The following is a 12,875-nucleotide window of genomic DNA, read 5'->3' as shown; positions in this document are numbered from 1 at the left end:
TTGTCCTGATAGAACATAGTAGCTGAATACCACCCTGTGGTTTGGGGGTTCAGTTGTGCCCCCCATAATGTGGTTAGGTGCTTTCTTTTATAACTCTAGCTGTATTTTTAAAGTAAAGTTTGCACATTAATTTCCATTAATAAATCTCAATACGTCTATATAAAAATATGGGGGGAAATGGTCACTGATTAATTCTTACGTGTTTGGGGCTGTACCGCTCTTTTTCTTCTAAGTGAGCAAAATTGTGAGAGGGTGCAGAATGGTTCTTGGGAGACGGTCCGGAGAGTGAAGCATCGTTTCTTGTACAAGGCCTAGTAGGGTTCACATTGGCCAGGTTTGCATGTAATGCTAAGCCAATTGTAGCTAAGCAGGAAGGAGCGTGTACTGTATGTGAATACATGCAGTTAAATTGCAGCCGCTTCGCTCCTTCCCTGCTGCCGCCAGTGGTTAGGCCTAGCAATGCAACTGAACCTGGTGGCTTGTCTCACTCCATACAAACCATGAGCTGCGGTCAAGATTTGTTACTGTCACTTGGGGTTCGTCTGAGGGAGGCAAACCGCCAGCCCTGGTTCAGATGTAACACTTAAGACACACTATAAGACAGGATGCCATGGCGAGGCTCATTACGGGGTCCTTGCTGCGGGACCACATTCATCCAGTGCTATACCAGCTTCACTGGCTCCCAGTGGAGTACAGGGTTAGGTTTAAGGTGCTGGTTTTAACCTTTAAAGCCCTATATGGCCTAGGACCCTCATACTTATGGGACCACCTCTCCTGGTATGCCCTGTGGAGGACATTACGATCTGCAAACAATAATACCTTGGAGGTCCCAGGCCTCAAGGAGGTTAGACTGGCCTCAACCAAGGCCAAGGCCTTTTCAGCCCTGGCCCCGGCCTGGTGGAACTCTGTTGCAAGAGACCAGGGCCCTGCGGGATTTGACATCCTTCCACAGGGCCTGCAAGACGGAGCTGTTGTGCCTGGCCTTTAGTCTGGGCCCAATCTGGGCCCCCTCTTTTTTATGGGACCCCTTTCTATGGGACCCTGTATGTAAGTTACCTCCTTGTAAGTTACCTCATATGGGACCAGCATGGATAGCTGGCTCTGGTGAACACTTGATGTTCCCTACCCCTATGGTTGTGATTCATGGGCTGCCATTTAATTTCATCTTGATTTTAATTTTAAGCTGTATTTTAATCAATTGTTTGATTGTGTTTTAATGTATCACATATTTGGTGTTAGCTGCCCTGAGCCTGGCCGGGGAGGGTGGGTATTATTATTATTATTATTATTATTATTATTATTATTAAAAAACATTGAGTAGTCATTTACTTGGATATTGTCTGTTAAACTGTGATTTTGACATTGTATAATTAACCAGCCCATGCACAGCTTTCTGATTGCTTTTAGTATAATGTGGTTATTTTAACTACAGGTACAATTTTTGTAAGTCTTATGAACTCACTTCATGCCACCTTTTCTCTATAATATATAGTTAAGCAAGGAAGATGCCCCTGAGGAGAAAACAAACTGTTTCCTATGAAGTAGCATTTTTGGGTAACTAGCTTGATTAGCCTAGAGGAACCAGCTGTTCTTGGTGCTGTCTCCCCCCCCCCCTTTGTTCAGTAAGCTGTCTTCTGAGTTTTGGCTCTACTGTAAGCTTGGGGCACTGCTATGACCTCATTTACGTGAGCAAGCCCTGCAGTTCAGAGATATTCTTTTGCTGGTGGCAGACAGGCTGGTGGAGTATTCTGCTGTATGGAGCATTGAGACCCAAATTCTCTGCTTGCACAGCAAGAAAGCTTAAAGAAAAAGCATCCTTTAATCCTGCCACCCCCAAGAGATTGTAATTTTGTTTAGCTGCTGAACTGATTGGTAGTGCTGACTTGAATCTGTAGTACCAGCTCCGTTTCACACAGATAAGACAAAAGTGTTTCCTCAATGACTTTTAGCAATTGTGGGACTGGAAGGAAGCCAAGAGGAGTGTGTGTTATAATTTCCATACGGGAACAGACGCAGATGACACTTGCTAATCACATTTTGTATTTTGTTTGGCAACTGCATGGTAATTGAGGAAAGTCTTAAAATATTAAACTAGTATTGGAATGTCCATTTGAAATCAAACGAGCTCTTATACTACTTACAACCTGCAATCCCACATCAGACCCCTTGTTTTCAATTTTCCATTTACCTGTGTATTCATATCTGTTAAGGTTCTATAGTTAAAAGTCCTTTTTATATGGGGACACTTCTTAGCTTAAAAACAGCATTTGGGTATTGCTATCAGTGTAGAAACAAAATACGTGTATGGATAGCATGTCAGAGCTGAAGGATGTAGAAAACACAACTTTTTCTCTTTAAACTATATCAAACAGAACCTTTCTTTGCTCTCTGCTAACTTGAATTTTAAAGAGGAAAGTGTATAATTTATTTTGTATTCATTTATTTGAATGTATGTATGTATGTATGGTGCCCTCACACTGAATATGTATTGCAGATAATTACATATGTTTGACAAAACTTTGCCTTAGGTTGGACTAGATCCTTTCCAACAATTCTATGATTCTATGATTACAAGGATGAATGGTGTTAGATACTATTCAGAAAATGCTATTCAAGAGCAAGTGCCTTCTTTACTATTCACATGCTGTAAGTAGAGGAATGCACTCCGTATTACGTATATATTTGGTTTACATACACATGTTATACAACTGTCAGACTTCAGGTTAGAAAGGCAGGTTGGAAATGGTAAAAATCAAATCTCCCAGTCTTCTTCCAAACTGAGGGTTATGCTTAGTATTATGCTGTGACCTTCAGCGTGATCTGTTTTCTTGAGAGGAAGTGGTTATTTTGTCTATGATTATGTCCAACAAAAGTGGCATATACACAAACAGTTTAGGATATATTTTTTCTGTTTAATTATTAAGCTATCTGTGAATTTAGTTTTTTCAATTGTTTGCATTTTATCTAGCTTGATTGTAATATTTGAATGTCTTGAAATAAATAACAATGAGAGGTGCACTCAACTGGTAAGGGCTGAAATTAGCCTTTGTCATGAGCACTGATTCCTTTTAAGATATACCTTATTCTGTTTCTCTGCATAGTGTATCTCAAACAGTGAACCACAACCGTATTCGATATAAAATAATTCAAACTGTTCCTCTGATGCTAAAAAGTTAGACTGAAAAGAAGAGTATGATACAAAAAAGTGCAAAAAAAGAAAGAAAAATGCTACAGTGTTGCATGCACTTTATCACATATGGGGGGGGGTGTAGTTAGGTATTCCAAAAGGGGGAGACAATAGGTTGTTGCTCCTGCCATGGCCTCAGTGTGGTTCAGCCTTCGAATAGCCAGCTGTTGTGTTTTTCCTTCAGGTTTTTTTATATAGTCTCTCCTGTGGTTGCCCATTTGGTCTCGGAAGGCAGGGGCGGCTCCTCCTCCAGAAGAAAGTTCTAGGGGCTTTGTCTGTTGGCTTCTGTAGGAGACACCACCCCAGTTGTCTGCAATAAACAAAAGACACCTATTAAGAATGTGGAGAATAAGGCAAGGATGGGGAGCCTAATGCTATAGGCAGAACTAGGCAAGAACTCCACATAGCAGCAGGAAAACGTCAGAAACAGTATTTACAGACTGAGGTGAGAGGATTTGCAGTTGCCCATCAGTATTTAGAAATGAGCTTACTGAAAAGTGCTGCTCTAATACTGAATAGAGAGAAAAGAATATTTCAATATGTTAAAAATCCAGAAAACTTCATTTAGAGCTTTTAGTACTTCTAATCTTGCCCTTTAAGTTGAATACCTTCGCCTCCTGTGATACAGCATTTGGTCAGTTAGCGATCATGACTTCATTTAAAAACCTCTCTGCCCTTTTAAAATTTTAAAACAGTTTTCTCCAGGCTGGTGGATGACAAATTAGATAAAGCAGACTTTCTTATCTTTTCTGCTCACATTGATTCAACATCTCCAGTGCAGTAGCTTGTAAAACTCTTTTCATTCTAATTATTATTAAATGTATTCCTTCAATTGAAATAGACTTTCCCCTTTTTTTGCCCCACTAACACCCCCACCCTTTTAAAAAACGGATTGCAGTATTCTTTTTTTCTGTGGAGGGTTTTAGCTGAGGAAGCAGAAAGCAAAATGAGACCTAGGGTTTTTATTGCCAGGTATGTTTAGCACAAACACCCTTCTGATACAACTCACAAAAGCAGTTACAGATGTCTGAGAAACTATCTTTATTAGCAAGACACTCCATGTGAACAGAAGTCTAAATTATATTTGAGGATTTGTGACTTAACACCCCTGCCCCCCGCAAGGACTGATGTTTTAAATGCTGTGTTGTCCCCAACACATTTTTCATGCACTATTGATACAAGGAACTTTCCTAAGTCAGGAATTTCACTCCAGGAAAACTTCCACAAGCAATTCTTGTGAAAAAAATAGCAATGCGGGAAGGACCTATATACATGTATTCTCATTAAACAGATTCAGATGATGAGTCACTCCCATGTTCTTATCTTACTTGCAAGTAGACACATGCAAAATGCTTCAACAGGGTTTGGGACATGTGTGGCATCATGTGAGGAAATGTAATGCGGGAGGCAGCTTAGATGGTGTTGTGTATAGATGGGTTTGGTTTGGCAAACAGTTAACTTGTTCACACTGGAGGAGTAATGGTATGTGTATGCTTGCTCTTTTTTCACCAACAGTTCACCCACTCAGTCACTACCCCTCCAACTGCTTTTCCCATCATGGGTTTCCACATGTGACACTCCTTTCAAAACTGTAGCCTCTGGAGACAGCTCTTCATTTTTTCAGAAAGTTTGGGCTCTTCTAATACACACAGGGGTCTTAGTTTTGTAGTCCTAGGAACGAATTACCTCTTCGGTTTTCAGTGTTTTCTTGTTAATGCTTTTAAAGTAGAGGTTAAAAAGAAAAGGAATACATGGACACATGTTTATATAACTTTGTAGGGCTTGTTCACAACAAATGAATTGTGCTCAATGATCACAGTAAGTGACTGTAGCTTCAAATGGAAATGCTTTGATTACGTTTCAAGTGTTGGGAAAAAGTTGTTTTGTGCATTAGTACTGTATACAGTATTATGCTTCCTAGCAGTTAAGTCCTGACCTGCATTCTAGTTTTAACCCGTCTTACTGGCCTCGCATATTGCCATTTGGTTAAAGTGCACATAGCACATTTGAGGTTTTCCAAGACAGCAGTTCTTAAGTGTTTTATGTATCATGCAGTAGCTGTTCTCATGCTTGTTCTTTGATGAGTGACACCATTTCTTATATTATGACCACATGAGAATCTACTTGAAAGACTTCTGAATTAAAACTAAATTATTTCCAGTTATGATCCAGATTAGGCATCGGCAAACTTGGCCCTCCAGATGTTTTGGGACTACAACTCCCATCATCCCTGACCACTGGTCCTGCTAGCTAGGGATGATGGGAGTTGGGAGTCCCAAAACATCTGGAGGGCCGAGTTTGCCTATGCCTGATCCAGATGAACTTATGCAAGCAAAGCATCTGTCAACAATTGGCCTTGATGTCCCAGTGGCAATTCAGAACTTGTGCATCTTTGTTTGCTAAGTTGTTTTTGTTGGCATCCATCTATCTTGGAAGATAATGGACTGCACCTCCAGGAGTGAAGTCAAACCACTGGAGAATTGCAGTGCCTTCTGTGGCTGCAGAGTCTGGTAACTGGTAACTGCTGCCTTCTGTGTTGTTTTTGGTGTGTTAGCAGCACTGAAGAGACCTTTCTGGGGCACAAGCCTGGGCTTTGTGTATGGATGTCCTAGGCTGCCCAGATGACAAGACCCTGATCCCGGCCTCACTTTGGTCCTTTGTGGACCAAAGGAAAGCAGAGCAAGACATTTGGCACCATCCAACCGTCTTAGGGACTCCACTCTGGGTTTACTCCTTAGCCCTTTCTTCTCCCAAAGTTTTTCCCCAAGGCAACGGAAATTTGCTGTATTAAATAGGTTCAGTATAACCAAACTCATATAAATGCACTACAGTGGTACCTTGGTTCCCGAACGGCTTAGTTGTCAAAGAAATTGGCTCCCGAACGCTGCAAACCCGGAAGTAAGCGTTCCGGTTTGCGAACATTATTCAGAAGCCAAACGTCCAATGCGGCTTCTGCGGCTTCCGATTGAGTGCGGGAAGCTCTTGCAGCCAATTGGAAGCCATGTCTTGGTTTTCAAACAGTTTCAGGAGTCGAGTAGACTCCCAGAATGGATTAAATTCAAAAACCAAGGTACCACAGTAGAAAAGAAAATAATAAATAATTATCATTAAAGCAATTGAAAGTATAAAAACTTACAGAATAAATTAAATCTAGGCAACTAGCATTAGAAACACCCCAATCCAGGTGTTGTATCCAACTAAAGCATAAAATGTATAAAGTTTCACCCTTTAAAAATGCCTTTCAGAAATGTGGCATACTCTCCAGATTATGAAAATGATGTAAATGTACGTAACATGCCCTGCGAGTGTACATTTTAAGGTGGATGATTCTGGAACTGCAAATTACCCAGTTTAAAGATGCAGTAAATCATTTCTTTTAACAAGACTTTTGTAATTAGTGTACCAGGTGCACATATGTTGAGGGAAATGGGTAAACAATCTCACCTGATTGTGTGGGTGATCATTCTGTATTACATAGAAAGCCTGTGAGTATGATCTTGTTTGAAAAGTATGTATTAAGCTATTCATTCTGAAAGCCTCTTGCAAGCATTTTGAATTTCTCTTCCATTTTAAAATAATTTGATCTCCTATTTTCATATACAACTTTTGATTTTTAAACATTTTAAAACTAAAAACTTAAGCAAGAGCTATTTGGCAGTGGAACAGACTCCCTTGAGAGGTTATGGACTCTCCTTTCTTGGGGATTTTAAGCACAGGTTGATTGGCCACCTGTCATGGAGGCTTCAGCTGATTCCTGCATTATGGGGGTCAGACTGGATGACCCTCAGGGTCCCCTTCAACTCTAGAATTGGTAAGGCACGTAATCAAAGGAACATTCTTTATATCTGTTATTATATCAGCTTCTTACAGAATTATTAAATGAATAAAGTTTTATTAAAGTAAATACTGCATATTCCTCAGAGTCCCTTCCAACTCTACAATTCTATGGTTCTATGGCTGTACAATTTTGTTTTGCCTTGTGGGATCCAAGATGGCTGGATCTAACTGGCCACCACTCAATCAAGCCTTACTAAAAAGTTACAGTGGTACCTCGGGTTAAGTACTTAATTCATTCCGGAGGTCCATTCTTAACCTGAAACTGTTCTTAACCTAAAGCACCACGTTAGCTAATGGGGCCTCCTGCTGCCGCCGTGCCGCCAGAGCACAATTTCTGTTCTCATCCTGAAGCAAAGTTCTTAACCTGAGGTACTATTTCTGGGTTAGCAGAGCCTGTAACCTGAAGCGTATGTAACCCAAGGTACAGTGGTGCCCCGCAAGACGAATGCCTCGCAAGACGGAAAACTCGCCAGACAAAAGGGTTTTCCGTTTTTTGAGCTGCTTCGCAAGACGAATTTCCCTATGGGCTTGCTTCGCAAGACGAAAAACGAAAACGTCTTGCAAGTTTGTTTCCTTTTTCTTAACACCGTTAATACAGTTGCGACTTGACTTCGAGGAGCAACTCATAGAACGCGGTGTGGTAGCCTTTTTTGAGGTTTTTGAAGACTTTGGTGATTTTTGAAGCTTTTCCAAAACTTCTTTTAAACTTTTAAAACTTTTTTTGGGGGGGTTGGATTTTGGGTTGGGGTGTTTGGAATTCAAGGACTTGGTGTTGGGGAGGGGTTTGCAAGAATCTGGAAGCTTGTGTGTTTTTCCCCCTGCATTTTTATGATTTTATGTGACCATTGGGCCACTCTGCTGTTTGTTTAAAAAAATCTGGATTTGAATTTCTGTGTGATGGGTGGCTGGGGAAACAGTTGAGGAGGGGTTTGCAAGAATCTGGAAGCTTGTGTGGTTTTTTTCTGCATTTTTATGATTTTCTGTGACCATTGGGCCACTCTGCTGTTTAAAAAAAATAATAATTCTGGATTTGAATTTCTGTGTGGTGGGCGGCTGGGGGAACAGTTGGGGAGGGGGTTCTTCAGCAAGAAGCAAAGAGTGGAAGAGGAACCTTCTTCGAGTTGTCCCCCAGAGTCTTAGAAAACGTACTGTACACTTTGTTGATTTTTAAATGTTTTTCTGTCATATTTAGAAACTTTATTGTTCCTTCAATTTTTGAAATGCTCTTTACATTATGTGTGGCTTTAAAGAGACTTAATAAACTCTTGTTGTACCAAATTTGGCTTTGTTTGGACTTTTTTTGACCATAGGAACGCATTAATTGAATTTCAATGCATTCCTATGGGATTTCGTGCTTCGCAAGACAAAAAATTCGCTAGACGAAAAAACTCGCGGAACGAATTAATTTCGTCTTGCGAGGCACCGCTGTACGTAGATCTTCCCTGTCCTAGGAAGGTTTCTTCAGGAAAAGTTGCATGTTGGTACAGAAGCACTCCACCTCATTGAGATTATAATCACCTCCACTTTAAATTTGGTTTTCCCCTGCTTTTGTACCTTTTTTGTACCTTTTGTTCCCTGCTGGGAAAACTGGCCTATCAACATAACTTCCTCACCCCCATGGTTCCCAAAAGTGTTCTGAAGAGGCAACTTCCTTGGATGTCATCTCTTTGGTGGCAACCCTGCTGTTGAAGGCAGCATTTGCTTTTAATCCCTTGCCCCAGAAGGCCAATGCAAGCTGATATAATCAGGAACGAAGAATCTGCTAGCTAGAAACTGCAGAGTCAGGTATGATCCATTCTCAGGAGGCCAAACCCTTATTGGGGAAGAACCCACAGGTATGGCAGAAGATGATAAATTGCACTTATTTCACCTGGGTTGATGTCTGTACTTTTTCTTCCTTTCCCATTCACTGGGGAGGGGGCGCTGGAAGTTGTTAACTGGCCTGGGCTGAATTTCAGGACAGGGTTAAATTCAATTCAGTGTGGAAATGGCACTTTCAGCTACTTAATAATTCTGTTGATGGTTCACGATACACTGTCTTTGGGTGGCTGCCAGAATAGGGAAAATCTGAATTGAAACATTTAGCTATTTATTTTAAAGTGAGTTTCTGTGCCAGTCATCCATATTTCACTACCTTCCAGATTTTAAATATGCACACTGAGTCAATCTGTTTTGTGCACACACTAATTTGTATATAAGGGCAATGTTATATCTTTGGAAATGTTTCTCTCCCCATGTACCCCCCAAAAGCATTAAAACTTATTCAGGTGCTACCATTATTGAGAGTCACATCTAAGAATCTTTCAGTGATGGTATCTACGTACTGGCATAATAGGCCTCTTCAGTCGCTTCTTGTGATTACAGAATATTTTTCTTTTCTACCAAGAATTTTTGTACACCTTTAAATTCTAATAATTCCATTAGTTTCTGTTCTGATTGAGGTTTTAACTTAGTTTGGTTAATGTTCATTTTATAATTTTTTAAAAGGGCTTTTAATGTTTTCAATCTAAGCCACTGTGGAGGCCTTGTGGCTGAAAAGCAGGACAATAAAAAGAAAACCTTATTGTTGCAGTTTAAGGGAATTCTGGGATGTATGATAGTCTGGAATGCCAGTAAGCCACACCCAGTGCAAACATAACAGATCAGGTGAGAGGCAGTGGATGGAACTGTGGAAAAACTGATGTGAAAACTGAATTTATACTTTTATTGTATTGTAAGTATAAGTATTAGTACAGTATTATAAGTATAATTTCACATAACAGACTTTATGTGAAACTAGGGGAAATTTTGCAAGAAGCAATCAAATGCCCTCTGAAAGCAAGAAAAGGGACAGAAAGATGGATTAAACAACTGCCCAAATGCAGCCTACGTCTCACTTTAACATGTTTACACTTTCAGGCATTTCTTGCTTTCCAGAGTATTAAAAATGTTTTGTAACAAGTAGTAGATGGACAGGTCAACAGATTTACACAATAGTTTTATTCTGAAATGCTTGATTATGCAGGGGTTTTTTTCTTCTTCTTTTAATTAGAAACCACTGTATGGGGTAATTGGAAATTAGAGTAGCCTACAGGATGTGATTTTTCAATTGCAGTTAAAAGTAAACAAACCTGTGTGTGTGTGCGTGCGTGTGTGCGTGTGTGCAGTTCATCAATGCAACAATTACTTATGGGTGCAGTAGCTCTACTACAGAATTGCTATACCCACATGGACCCACCCTACTTATTTCAGAGAGGGAAGCAGATCTACATGTGCATTCCTTTGCACATATTAACCCAATGTCAATATGAAATGAATGATGTTGCCTATGCATGCAGGGGTACTATGTGCATCAGAGCTAATATGGAATTTGGAATGGTATCCATGATTTAAAACCAAATGTGGTTAACTGGGCTGGAATTCTAGCTCAGCTGCAGTGCAGATTATAGTTCTTTGGGTACTTACTGCTAACAAATCAACTAGCTGTATTAAAGTCTCTACAGTCAATGAAATTGTGTAAAAACTATTGAGTTGTATTTTTATAGGTAGTGGTTTTTTAGCCTTTTTAATACTCTGAGTTTCTGCTACCAAACATCTATTATTTTTATGTTTTAATTGCAACAACTCTAAAGACTTTTAAAAAGTTGTTTTCTCCCTGAATGAAGAGCTAGATCTGAAGTAATTGAAGCTACAACTTTTATAAAGAGACTCCAGCTCTCATCTCATCATAGTCCCTACACCCTTTCCTCCCCAGGTGGCTTGTGTTTGTAGCTATCCCCCTGCCTGTTCCCCACTTTGAATGCCTGTTTTTAAATTTTCATGTCAGTCCTATTTTAATGCTTGCTTGGTTTTTTTTTGGGGGGGGGGCTAGAATACTAAATTAAAAAGAAAGACAATTGAACAAATAATATAAGCGATACTATTTTCTGTGGAGGGTTTATTACAGACACCTCTGCAATGATACAAAATAGTGAGGTTGTGTTTAAATTTCAAAGAAAAAGCAGAGGTTTGCTCATTTGTTTGCCTATTGTGAGGCTCCCCTGCATCTTTATGTTGCTTTGTAACAGGGGGAAGGCAGCTGAATAGAGGCCTTGTGTCATTTGTTGATTTTAAATCATGCTGTTAATCCAAAGGAACCTGCTGGCCCACACAGCAGGAGAACTGTGTCGCAAGCAGAAATCTGGGAGGAGGAATAGGGGGGCGTCACAGTGGATAATAATCATTCAGCCATCCACATTTTTCACCCTTAAGCCCAATTGTGTTACCCTTTGCTGGTAACCAAATGGAAGAACTGGTCTTTTAAGATTCTTATTGGCACGTACTTAAAAGTCGGATGTGGATCAAAAAGAAAGTGACCTATCAGTTTCATTAGCACTAAAAACAAAGAAAAAAGTCCAACACCTACCTACCTACCTACCTATCTACCTACCTATCAATCATTATTCACATTTTTTTCAAAAGAACTGGCTAAGCATTTTTCTATATTTTATCTGCATTCAGATTGAAGCAAAAAGGATTTGTTTCTCTGAATCTGCCTGATAGAGAGAAGGATCCAGCTGTGACTCTATTTGGCTTTCATCTGTCTTACCAATTTGGAGACCCTCATGGCAACATCATGTTTAATACACCCAGAAAGAGTTAACTGGCTCATAGCATTGCAGGACTTGGAAGTAGCTGCTATTGGACCAGATGCTTTTGGCACCCCAGAGAGTCCTTTTTAAGGACCAGCAGCAAAACTGTGAGTGAACTTATGGGGGTGCTATAGAGAAATTATTTCCTTGCACTTTCAGGCTAAAAATGTTGCATGTAAAAATAATTGTTCACATTTAGTTGTTTATCAAAATTGCAAACAAAGCCAGGAAAAAACAAATTAAGAGAGCAATCTGTTATGCAATTTTTTTTTTTGGGGGGGGGGACAATAAAACAGCTTTCCTCCTTGATTGTTAAGGTGTGATATCTGTTTTCTGCAATTGGCTCTTCAACTTTCTGTGCCACATGCTAAAATAAGAGTTTCGCATTCTGTCCTACTCCTTGTCTGTATAAGAACAAACTGTAAGGTTGACTGTGGGTGCAGGTAAGACTTGTAATTAATATGTACCTGGGAACATAAAGTAAAACAGGCTTCTGCATATACTAATATGCCATTATTTTTATTTATGCTTTCTTGTACTGTAGTGCGAAAGAAATCTGTCCCTAATCTCTTGGGACAGACTTAGCACAAGAAGTAAACATTTTCAGTTTAATGCATCTTTCAAGTTGATGTCCCGTCCTTGAAAACTTGATATAGGTTTGGTTGACATCTTGTGGTAATTCTGCCCTCAGTTCTGCACAAATAAATCCTGTTGATTTGAATAGGGCATGTGTTGGGTGCAGGGGTTTTGGCAGCTTATTAAACCATTTCCCAAAACAATTCACTTTAAAATTCATTGAAATAGAAAGCCAGAGAGAGAGAGAGAGAGAGACTTAGGGCACATTCTAGGCATACACAAAGGTTCCTCCTGTTTTATTCTGAATCCCCTTGTCTCACCTGAGCATGTATTCTGGAGCATTATCATTTGACCAAATGGAGTGGAGGGTATGTGTAAGGAATGGCCTTTTGAACAGCTTGCATACACTATGGGGAAAACTCTGCTCTGTTGAGCATTATTGACACTCTCCATATATGGTAGAATGGATATTCCATTAGTGTTAATTTTAGAGCTTCCTGAAATGCAGCTCTTGAAGAATTATAATTGTAGTCATATGCTCTGGAATAAATGGAAAGAGCTCCTGATTAGCTCTCTTCTGTAACAAATGGTATCTTACCGAACCCTCCTCAAATTCTCTCTTACGTCTTCACTCCACCAGAAAAAAATGAGAGCGTTATCTAGTC

General features: G+C 39.9%; 1 protein-coding gene across 14 annotated transcripts in view; it reads left to right on the top strand.

Moving 5' to 3' along the window:
• ARID1B (AT-rich interaction domain 1B) overlaps positions 1-12,875 on the top strand; it is a 355,979-nt gene that overhangs the window by 89,538 nt on the left and 253,566 nt on the right. The window lies entirely within an intron of this gene.

Source organism: Podarcis vaucheri (genome assembly GCF_965113315.1).
Source record: "Podarcis vaucheri genome assembly, chromosome: 3".
In the NCBI taxonomy this organism is placed as follows: Eukaryota; Metazoa; Chordata; class Lepidosauria; order Squamata; family Lacertidae; genus Podarcis; species Podarcis vaucheri.
Note: the sequence above shows the minus strand (reverse complement) of the source record. Positions and strands in the feature narration are given on the sequence as shown.